This window comes from Scylla paramamosain, unplaced genomic scaffold (genome assembly GCF_035594125.1).
Source record: "Scylla paramamosain isolate STU-SP2022 unplaced genomic scaffold, ASM3559412v1 Contig69, whole genome shotgun sequence".
Taxonomy (NCBI): Eukaryota; Metazoa; Arthropoda; class Malacostraca; order Decapoda; family Portunidae; genus Scylla; species Scylla paramamosain.
In genome coordinates, this window is record NW_026973734.1 from 310,001 (window position 1) to 321,834 (window position 11,834).

The 11,834-nt window shown below is 42.5% G+C and overlaps 1 long non-coding RNA gene across 2 annotated transcripts in view; it reads right to left on the reverse strand.

Moving 5' to 3' along the window:
* The window catches only part of LOC135098584 (uncharacterized), a 5,177-nt gene extending 4,845 nt beyond the window's left edge, over nucleotides 1–332 (reverse strand). Inside the window, exon 1 of one of the 2 annotated variants that reach the window (XR_010267132.1) lies at nucleotides 193–332. This is a non-coding gene — a long non-coding RNA (uncharacterized LOC135098584). Of the gene's footprint in view, nucleotides 165–192 lie in introns of those variants that run through there. The other variant, XR_010267133.1, reaches the window with a different exon arrangement.
* Between the last annotated feature and the right edge of the window lie 11,502 nt (nucleotides 333–11,834).

Consider the following 11,834-nt stretch of genomic DNA (forward strand, 5'->3'; position numbering starts at 1 on the left):
TTGTAGCAGCAGTGATGTCTGCACGGCTCAAATGTTTGCCAGGCACTCAGATAAGTGACCCAGCAAAGTTGTTACAGAGTTCAGCCAAACATGATACAGATCAGCTTGGCTCACATACATGTGTGTAATACTGAGCCCTGAGTCTTCAGGGGAAATGAAATGTATGTATGGTTGGTGTGTGCTTCAACTCACCACAACGTGATGCCTTGAGGAGTCGTCTGTAATTTAGTATAATTGGAGCTTGAGGTGTGCGTCGATGATTTGGTACTGAGGAAGTGAAGACGTGACCAGGCTTAGGTCAGAGCACTGAGAGGACTGCGGTCAGTCATGCAGTAACTTAGTTGTGAGACAGCGTGGCTCACTGGACACTGCCCTGTGTCGACCCAAGGACGGGCTATTGGAGAATGTGGGTTATTCTCTCGTTCAAATCTTGCTGTTGGCCGTGTGTTAAAGGATGCACGGAAATGTATGTTGGGTGTTTGTTTCTATAGTAATCTTCGTGGCACTAAGTATATGGATAAGGTGTTATTCGGAGGCATTGATAACTACACTTAAGTGTTAAGTATCCATTGTGTGTTTAACGGGTTCTATAAATAATGTTCATTATCGAGGAGAACAAAGTGAATTGGGATTGTTGGGCTAGGTAACAACTGTCCATTATCGGGCGATGCATTGTGAGGGTTGTGTAAGAATAGTCAGGGGCATTATGACGGTATATTAAGGGGTTATGTTGATGTATGGTTGCAGGAGTTAGCAGCCAACGGCGACCGGTTGCCAAGTGGACGAGTAGGGCCGAGTGGTGTCAGCGTGAGGGCAGTGTAGCTGATCGTGTGGAAAGTGGGGTGCCAACTCCACTGGTTCTAATTACAAGTCTGATTGTAGTGCCGGACTGGAGCAACAAATATGCCCATTGGATCAAGAGTGTGTAGTGCACTGATGTGAGTAATGTTAACTGGAAATATAAATAAGGATTGAGACAAAATGGTATATTATGTTCCTTGTTACGTGGCACGGATTGCTACAATCTCCGGCTACTCCTAGTTACGAGTAGATGCCTGCCTTTCAGTGTGGTCAACGCCAGGACACACCAGGTTTCCTTTAACATTCTCTCTCTCTCTCTCTCTCTCTCTCTCTCTCTCTCTCTCTCTCTCTCTCTCTCTCTCTCTCTCTCTCTCTCTCTCTGTAAAACAATATAAAAATCGATAACAGCAACAACAGCAACAACAGCAACAACAACAACCGCAGCAGCTCCACACCATCTGGTTCACCACCACCACAGCCCCAACACAACAACAGCAACACAACCACAGCCGTTAACACCTGTAACACCACCACCACCACCACCACCACCACAACACAAAGTACAAAACAAGCTCGTGCAAGAAATTAAATCTGAATTGTGATCGGGTTTATATAGTTTTTCCTTTGTACTTTATTTCCTCTTTCGTATTTCCTCTTTCGTAACAAATCGCTACTGTGCTTTTTTTTTTGTTTTTACCTCTTCTTTTTCCTACTACTTCCTCTTCTTTCATTTTCCACTTACTCTTTCCTTCTTCCCAATTTATTCACGTGGATTCTCCTTTTTTTCCCTTTTTCATTCACTATTATTCATTTCCTTCTTCCTTTTCGTAATCAACAAGTTTTCGCTTCCATTCAATGCCTCTTTCCCTTTTACACATCCTTTCTCACCTTTCTCACCAGACGCAAGGTAGGCAATGCCTGTCAGTGTCCGGCCTCCACGAATCTTCTCCAAAGGTCTCTATCCATGAAATCCTCATCTCTGGTTATTTCTTGTAGATTTCTTCCTCTTCGTTCAGTAGCTTCTTCAACTTCCTGCATCCATCGCTTCCTAGGTCGTCCCACCGGCCTCCTGCCTAGAGGAACCCATTCCAGAAACTTCCTTGCGTATCTTGTATCTTCCATTCTTTGGACATGTCCATACCATCTCAATTTGTTCTTTTCAATTATCTTCAGTACAGATGTTATCCCTAATCTCTCTCTGGTTTCTTCATTTCTAATTCTATCAAGTCTGGTCACACCTCGGATCATTCTCAGAACTCTCATTTCTGCTGCTTGTATTTGTGAAGATGTTCCTGTTGTCAGTGTCCAAGTTTCTGACCCATATAGAAGTACTGGTCTTAGTATTGTTGTAAATATTATGGTTTTAGCTTTTGTTGGAATATTCTTATCTTTAAGTATGGGATACAATGCACTGACATTTGCATTGTACTTCTGTATTCTATTTAAAATTTCTATATTCTGTCTGTTTTCCTCGTCGAAAAGTACTCCCAGATAACAAAATTTGTCGGTCTGCTTCAGTTTAACGTTTTCTATGTAAATATTACATTCCTCCTTTATTCTGCCAACTTTCATTATTTCTGTTTTTTGTTTGTTCATTCTCATTCCTTCCCTATTTAAGACATCATTCCATCTTGTCATGGCCTCTTGAAGATCTTGTTGGCTTCCTGTCACGACAGCGACATCGTCTGCATAGGCCAGCGTGATCTCTTTATCCTCCCTTACACACACTTCCTTCAGGCATCTGTCCATGTATATAATGAATAGCAAAGGAGAGAGCACTCCCCCTTGTCTCACTCCTGTCTTAATGCTAAACCATTCACTCTCCAGCTCTCTGTTCTTGACTCTGCTCTCCGTGTTCTTATATATATACTCTTAATTACTCGTATCAGTTTAAATAAGTCTAAATAAGGAATATAATTTTGAACAGGCTCCAGAGGATGCTACTTTTTTTTATGAGCGTTTCAGTGATGTTACTGATAGTTTAACAAGAATCCTGCACCTACACGTACACTCCTGTGTGAGGTATTGAAGTTTGGGGACAAAGTTCCAGAAGCGAGACTGAGGTGGTTTGAGGTGGTTTGGTCATGTCAGGAAAAGAGACGGGACGGGGGGTGGGGTTAGGGTGGCGGTAAGTTGGAAGGAGGATGCTAGAGATGGATCTCTCCGGCAGAAAAGAAAATATTTAGGTGCAGTGAAAAAAAGATGCGCTTCTAATGAGTATATATATATATATATATATATATATATATATATATATATATATATATATATATATATATATATATATATATATATATATATATATATATATATATATATATATATATATATATATATATATATATATATATATACAAGTGAAGATTTTAGTACTTTAAATGAGCAGTTTCCTGTGGATGGTTTCAAAATTCTAGCCAGAGGAAACTCAAATAGTGACACTAAAATACTTGAATCATTAATCATAAAAAGGACGAATCCAACATCTTGCCCTCTCGGTTTTTCATATGGCGCTTCGAAGCAGTATTCTTTGTTTTCCTCTTCCTTTCTCGTCTCTTCTTCCCTCAGTCCACCTCCAACACGCTTCCACATCAGGTAACCGCTCTCTCTTTCCTATTTTATTTCTTTATATGTATTTCTCAAATATTTTATTTTCCTCTTTTCCTTATCTTTTCATCTATTTTACATTTTATCCATTGTTACTTTTTTATATAAGTTTTTTATTCGTTTTTACGTATTGTACTCGTATGTGTTCTTTTACCTTGTATTATATCTTCGTTCTTATATTTTAGCTTGAAAATGCCGTCAGTCATACGGCGAAACGTTGCAACAATAAACCTCACTCCGCCGAACTTGGTCTAACTCCACACCTGCGTTGTCCATACACGTCCTTTTACACCATATATATATATATATATATATATATATATATATATATATATATATATATATATATATATATATATATATATATATATATATATATATATATATATATATACTGACGCGTCGAAGAAAGGAAGTGGTGGCGTCAGCATGAGTGCAAAGGTTCAAGGAATGAGTTTGTGTCAGCGTCATTGATCTAAACAGTTGCTGACATGAGCATTGGTGTCATTACCCAGGAGTGTGAACACCATGCCGCTAATGTGTGTGTGTGTGTGTGTGTGTGTGTGTGTGTGTGTGTGTGTAAACTCTCTCTCTCTCTCTCTCTCTCTCTCTCTCTCTCTCTCTCTCTCTCTCTCTCTCTCTCTCTCTCTCTCTCTCTCTCTCTCGCGAGACTCTCGCTCTCGCTCGAGAGAGAGAGAGAGAGAGAGAGAGAGAGAGAGAGAGAGAGAGAGAGAGAGAGAGAGAGAGAGAGAGAGAGATTTACCACCTGAATATTATAGACTTCGAGCACACTTGAGCACACACAGACGCACACAGATACCCCCACACACACACACCCACACCCACACACACACACACACACACACACACACACACACACACACCTAATAATCAATGAAGTACCATTTCCTCTTATTTACTCTATCGTGACGCGGAGTTAACGCAGAATGACCGTCTCATCACTGAGCCAGGGAGGCTGACCAGATGATCAATTGTTATTCAGACCAACACCTGCGCGTTTACTTGCCACACTCCACATTTTTACCCCTCAAGGGGGCACATTTACTGCTTCACAACACACACACACACACACACACACACACACACACACACACACACACACACACACGGTGGCAGATCACGAGTTGCCATTCCTGCCAGACTACAAGGTCATATTAGTGGGGTTGAGTGTGACATCACTCTCTCCTGCCCAGTGAAGGAAGTCGTCAAGGACAGTTAGTTCTAGAGTGAGGTGTGGAGTCATCCACGTACTTCCATTTGTGACCTGTGTTCCTAAGAGCGTCATGAATCAGGATGAGGAAACAGAGAGGGCCCACTTTGGTAGCCTGGGGAACACCACGTGTCAGGACAAGCAGGGTGATAAGACAGAGCGATAGCGCACAATTTGGTGGCGGTCACTAAGGAAGTCCGATAGCCGGGAAGTGAGAGGAGGTTACCCGCCTGTGTTGATTGCTTGCTGTAGAGTGAATGTGTGGCTAACAATTAAGACCAAAGGCTTTTGTGAAGTCAGCGAAGGAGAGAGTCACCCGCATCTTCCTTCCTCTGATCAGTTGGTAAACACAGTCCAGTCAGCCGATCGGGCAGTGAGCGATAGAGGAGGATCTGACGCTGCCAAACTGCTGTGGGTCTAGATGGGAGGTTACGGCATCATGAGCCCTCTTGAACACAGGGCCTTCACAGATGAGGCTGGGGATGACTGGTTGATTGATTTTTTATTTATCGCGCCGCAACATCGTGATCATATGGCGCTGTTGCAAAACGTTCCAAGCAGCAAAGATGGCAGGTTGAAAATTAAAATACTGATACTAAAAACAAAAGACTGCACTGGCCTGTCTCCGGACGGTCACATGCACGCGTCTCACTCACGCATGGTTACCTCGTGTCCAGGGAACACGTCTCGAGGCCGCCCCTCGTGGAACAGATGAACTTTTAACTGTACCCATAAGAATATTACAAAAATGAAATGGCTCTAGAGGCCAAGGAAAACCACCTACTGGGACTACGAGGGGAGCGAGCGCTGGCAGCCGCGAAAGGGTACCTCGTCCCCATGGGGGCCACTCATTTGAAAAAGTGGCCCCTCATGACTCAAAAGTTTGTCCACGACAGAGCTAAGACCTACCCCGAGCAACGCATCCCAGCCCAGACACCCAACCATCCAACACAGGACGACCTCAAAAGGTGGCCTCTCTGGCTGGTGGACTGCTACAGCGGCACCGTTGACCCGTACTGGCAGCCCAACTCCGAGAACCATTTAGTCTGGTTCCTCAGTGGCGACCTTGCTAGCATGGGTGGCCCTCACCCCTTAAGTAGGACAGAGCAGGGGCCGAGGCCCCCTCTAGCTTTGCTCGTCAGCTCATAGGGACACGCACTCACCCCCCTCCCCGACCACGACAAGGCGGGGCATGAGTGATAGCTGTGAGCCGAGGCTGATCCAGAGTGGTCAGATTCCTGGTCTTAGGGATGGGCCAGACTTACAATAAGGTGTCTTCCACACAGTGACATTTTCTTTGCCTGAGGGACACGCTAATGATGGAGGAGAGGGGGATGACAAGTTCTGCTGGGTGGAATTTCTCGTACAATCTAACTGGAAGGTCAATGGGATGTTGAGTGTTTTGACTTAAGATTTTCTAGTCTTTTGTTAACGCCTTGTTCTTCTACCGAGGAATTGGTGCCGAGTCTGGGAGACACAGCTATTCTGAAACGCTTTGCTGTCTCACCACGACCATTTTCTAATCCAAGGAGGTAATTAGCCCGGTTCCCAAGAATGTTTCTCCTGTTAATAGTGTACAAACTTATTAATATGTCACTAGAACCGTAAGAGCACACGTAAAAACTCTCATAACTTCAACTAGAACCTTTTTAATTTTGTGAGTACTTATGTTTTCGGGAATATTTTGGTCTATGAGGTGACTGACACGTGGGAGAGAGAGGGAGGGAGGTGTTAGTGGGTGACGCAGAAATACCAGTTGTCGGTAAGGATAACAGTGAGACTGAAGACACTGATAAACACATTGAGGATAAGCAGCACAACACTGGCTATGAATTACAGGAAGTTCATCGTGATACCTCAAATTATTACCCCTGAGAACCCCAGTAATTCAGGTGCAAGTGAAGGAAGTATCAGGCTAACCACCACTAAACCAACTGAACGTCCGAGGGAAAAAGCAAGAATGTTACATTTAATGTTTTTTTTTTCTTTACATATTATTTATAAAGCTCTCCAACCTTCAGCTTTCTACAAGTTTTTGCATTTATATTTCGTCATTTCACAGGACTATGACAATACTAATGGTAACAGCAGCAACGGAGGGGAAAAATAACTTGGCTATGTTTCTGACGGAGGCATCAATTTGATCCTCCTGAAGATGGTAATAGTAACCTGATGCATTGCGTCACCGTCGCTTCAAGTACCGCCATCGGGGCCTAGCTGTGGGTCCCAAAACACAATGTGGCGTCGGCGTTGCTGAGACTTGGCCACCGACCGCTGTGGCAAGTTGTGGGTTTGACAGACAAGCCTCACTACACCTCCTGTCCCCTGTGCCACTCTGTCACCCACAATTTGACGGATGTTTGCTATATACAACTTTTTTGTTAGTGTTGGTGTTGTGGAGGGAATAGACAGTGAGGGTGAGAGAAGACGGTAAAGAGTACAAGATTAAGGTTGGGTGAAAATATGAAGGAAAGTCGTAGAGCGAAAAATGACGGAATAACCGTCAATGTTGAATGATAATATATATTTTGATATAAGTTTTGAGAGTTAGCGTGAATTAATTGAGTGGCGTTTGTGTCTTTAACTTGTTCCAGAGTGGTTTTAATTATCAATTGCCGCTGGACACTGTTCATTAGTTTCTTACCTTTGTATAATAGGTAAAGTCACTCTTGGTGAGTTTCTGTGGTTTTCAGGTGAATGTCAAAGGTAAACGTATAAAAATATGTATATTTAGATATATGTACAGAGTTGTGGAGAAGGGTGTGGCGCTACGGGACAACGGATGTCCTCTGCGTGGTACAGCGTTACACCCTGGCAAGAGACTGCCGGAGCCGGCACAAGGGACGCTTCGCGCCTTCAAAAAGGGTTGACACTAGAAATAGGGGCGGGTTGACCGCACTCACAGTACATGAATATATTCATAATTATAACTCTCTAATTACATAAATAAGGCAAGGGAAAAGCTACTTATAGCTAAGAGTAATACATGCCAAAATACATTAGGGAGAGATTAATTATGGAGAATACTTAGATACTATGATGTAGGTGCCACTGATTACTTATCCATGGCAATAAAAGGAGTATGGAAAGTTCTATGGTGTGTGTGTGTGTGTGTGTGTGTGTGTGTGTGACGTAGGGTGGCGTGATCATGTCGGCCCCACCCTTATCCGCCAACAGCCACTAGCTACACTTATGCATATATATATACATACACTTATATTGCTAACCAGGCAAGGCATTATAAATACAATACTTATTATTATTGATTATGTGACACCGTTACAAATTGAGTTAATTCATAAATAAATAAAATGTATGAGCAATGTCTGATACTCATGTGAGTGTATGAATAGTATCAATTTTGAAAGGTTTATGTGTATAATGATCTCGGTGATGCCTTTGACATAGTGTTGACTGGTGTCTTGAACCAGGCGTGTTGCCTTCCCTGTTCGTGCTCGTGTCTTGTGCTTGTGTACGTGAAGGCCTTGAGTGAGTGTGTGTATTAGTTTGTGTTTGATTTGGTTTCCTCTTGCGTATAGTGTTTTAATGACTGGGTCTAGTTTTGCGAGTGCGTGCAGTTCTTTGGAATTTTTGGTGTATGTGTATTTTTCATTATAAACGAAGCGTAGTGCTTTGTTCTGTTGTCGTTGTAACGATAGTGAATGTGATGTAGAGATTGCGTTTAGAGCATGTGCTGGGTAGGTAAGTAATGGTAGTACGCACGCTTTTACAAGGTGTAGTTTGATGTTAGTGTTTAGTGCATTTAGTGATGTCCTTTATGTGTTTTGAGTATCCGTGTGTGCCCAGCTTAAGCCCCAATATTTCAGCGTCTTTTGTGTATGGTATGTTGTTCCCGTCTATGGTGACTGGCCTCATCTTTTTCATTGTTATAGGCAGTAATGTGAATTTTTGTGTGTTTGTTTTGATTTTTCATTTGTTTTCGTGGTTGTTGATGTTTTTTTTTTACATTTCTCTTTATATTTTGTTTGCGAAGATATTTTATGATTTACCTGCATATGTGATGATATGTGTGATGTCGTCTACGTATTGGATATTTGTGCTGTCTGTGAATGGTGTTGCAATGTCGTGTGCCTATATAGTGTAGGTGTTCTCAAATAGAGTGGTAGATGAGTGGAACGGACTCAGCAATCATGTTGTTAGTGCTAAGACATTAGGGAGCTTTAAGAGAAGATTAGACGGGTTGATGGACGGGGATGATAGGTGGAAATAGGTAGGTATATTTCATACTGGGACTGCCACGTGTAAGCCAGGTGGCTTCTTGCAGCTTCCCATATTTCTTTTGTTCTTATGTTCTTAAGTCATAAAAAGAGCTGCCTGTGAGTCGCACATGACAACACCGCTGAGGCTTCTCTGACAGAGGAGACTCACAGCATCCAAGACATCGCGCAGCTTGCACAATGTGGAGCTGGAGTGAGGCGGCAGCCGATGGCCAATCCAGCACGCTTCTGGTGGTTCCGTGTCAGGAGAAAAGATTGCACATCCTGCCATCCCGTCTGCCTGCACAGACCCATCCGTGTACTGTACATGTGGTGCAGTGAATCGATGGTAGTGGAGACAGTCGCTATGGCTTCCAGTGCTAGGTGTTTCTGTAGAACGGGAGGGTGAGCCTTGCATGTGGGGGTGTAGCGGACTGCCGAGTTAAGGGGAGTGGACGCCTCTTACTCTTAGAGCTGACGTTCATATGTCTGATCTTCATGATTTTGGTGTGTGTGTGTGTGTGTGTGTGTGTGTGTGTGTGTGTGTGTGTGTGTGTGTGTGTGTGTGTGTGTGTGTGTACCTTAGTACCTACAAAAGCAAATTCCCAATTTTCGCTGAAATTCGCCGATTAGTTTTTGTAGTTTTTTTTTTTTTTAACCCCCCCAAAAAAAAGTGACCGATAAAATTTCTTCTCACTTGTTTTTCAACCAATTCCTATAAAATTTAGTGTCGATAATATACATACATGTATCTTCACTTCCCCAAAGATAGATTTTTATTAGACATTTCGTTCTGAAATAAAAACTAAGATTTTTTTCTTCAAACTTTTTTTTTTTTTTTTTTTTGACACAAAAAAAAGAAAACCTAGCACAGTATGACGAGCCTTCTTTGAAAATCTCTTTGGGGAAAAATATCCCGTTGTTTCCTCTTTCCAGCAATACCTTTACATTTCCATTATCTTGTAGGACAACGAGGGAGAAACACTTCATGTATGAAAAACTTAAGTTTTGAGATACGAGCCGTTTTCTTCTGAGAAGTGTGTGTAATTCCATATGTTGGGTTTTTCTGGTAAAATTTTACATGCATTAGGATAATAATTATATAACCAAAAGGAAACCATCGTTTATGATCATATTGAGGGCTAACTGGCACCTGGTCCCCTCCTGCATGACAGGATATTAGTCACTCGCAGGTGAGTTTATCAGAGGGCGCCACGCTCCTCTTTGTCGCCAGGATCATTGGCAGCTGCCTGGCTGGTAGTCTTCACTTCCTTCTCTTGAATGGGGCTTCTTTTCAGTCCTCTTCTGTACAGGAGTTGTTGTTCTGCTTTCTTGAATGCCTCACCCAGCGAGTGTTCTGTGAGGCACCAACCCACTATGAGTTAGTAAACTTGGATTCAAGTACCCGAAGTTGTGATGTAATACGGTCACAGCGGCAACAGATTTGACTCTTTTGGTCCCAACATACTTAGTTTTGCTGCATTTAGCCCATAGATGAGAATGTTATGGTGGTGGTGGTGGTGGTGAAACAAAGGCAGCGTGTGGTGGCGACCTGTTGCCACAACGCAACTCCTCTTGATTATTATTCTTTTCCGTCATCTTGTTTGGCGCATCTATCCGTGCACGCTTTGCTTTATTATAACGAGGCATGCTTCCAAATACAAATGAAAATGAAGTAGCCTTGGATAGCAGAGCATAAACACATTCTGACCTCTGGCAGGACTGACCGCAGTGGCCAGCCCTCCTTTGAGTCCCTCGTGGCTCATCAGTGGTGTTGCTAACTGAACCTCCACATATATTAAAAAAAATAAATAAATAAATAAAAATAAATAAATAAATAAATAAATTTACGAATTTGTAAGCCAGGTGACCGAGCACGTGGCAAGCACGTGGCGCGCGGGACATTTAAAGCTCTTTAATAATGGTAAATAAAGGTGATTTTTTAAAATATAAGGAGTAATGGTATCAACTTGTGGTTTTCACAGAAAATGCCAGACATGTTAAGGGTGACTATGATGTTAATAACTCAATTTTTAACCTCCGGGTCGAAAAACGTAATTTTTTAAGGTGCCTCCTCCCCTTAAGACCTCAGGGAACACACTGCATTAGATTAGTAGCTTCCTTTTGGGTTGACTTGCAAGTTTCCATCAGTTTGGTTGGCGGGCAGACTGGGGCATGGAGTGTACCTTCTGATTTAGTGTGGGAATCAGTTTTTTGCTGAATTTCATACACTTTGGTTTGAGGAACAGAAGGTTTCAATGCATTTCTTTTTCAATTTTTTTTCAATTATCTCCAAGTCCGATTTAATCTGATTTAATTGTAGGCATTTGCAGCCATTAGGAATCTAGAAGCCTTATGTTTGTACCACAGTAATTTTTGGAATGAATAAGGTATGTTTTCTTTTTTTTTTCACACTGCGATTCCACTTGTCACACGTCGATCATAATCGTTACAGGTTCACAGGCGGACTGATGTTGGATTCAGCTGTGCCTGTGCTTCCCCACTACATCGCCTGGCCTTGCTCTGTTCTCACTAATCGTGCATAGAAGGATCAATTTATCTTCAACAGTTGCTTCCTGGGGGTTGAGATTTGCCATTAATAAATATGCCCATCTTTGTTGTGTCAGACAACACCTTGCTGCGGAGCTCTTCACTCCCTTAATGGTGTCCCCATTAGTCTCTGCTTTCATGAAGATCTTGACAGCAGACAAATTTCACTATGTCACAAGTGCAGTTGCAAACATCACAGGTATTGCTACAGACTTACTGAATCCTATTGTCTGAGAGAGAGAGAGAGAGAGAGAGAGAGAGAGAGAGAGAGAGAGAGAGAGAGAGAGAGAGAGAGAGAGAGAGAGAGAGCCCAGGTAGCATGCTTGAGTGATGTGCATCCAGAGTGGGAGGTGTGTAATAAAAAGAATGAAAGAGCTGAGCAGTGTTAGGGAAGAAAGCATAAATATGATCAGGATGACACTAGATGAAAC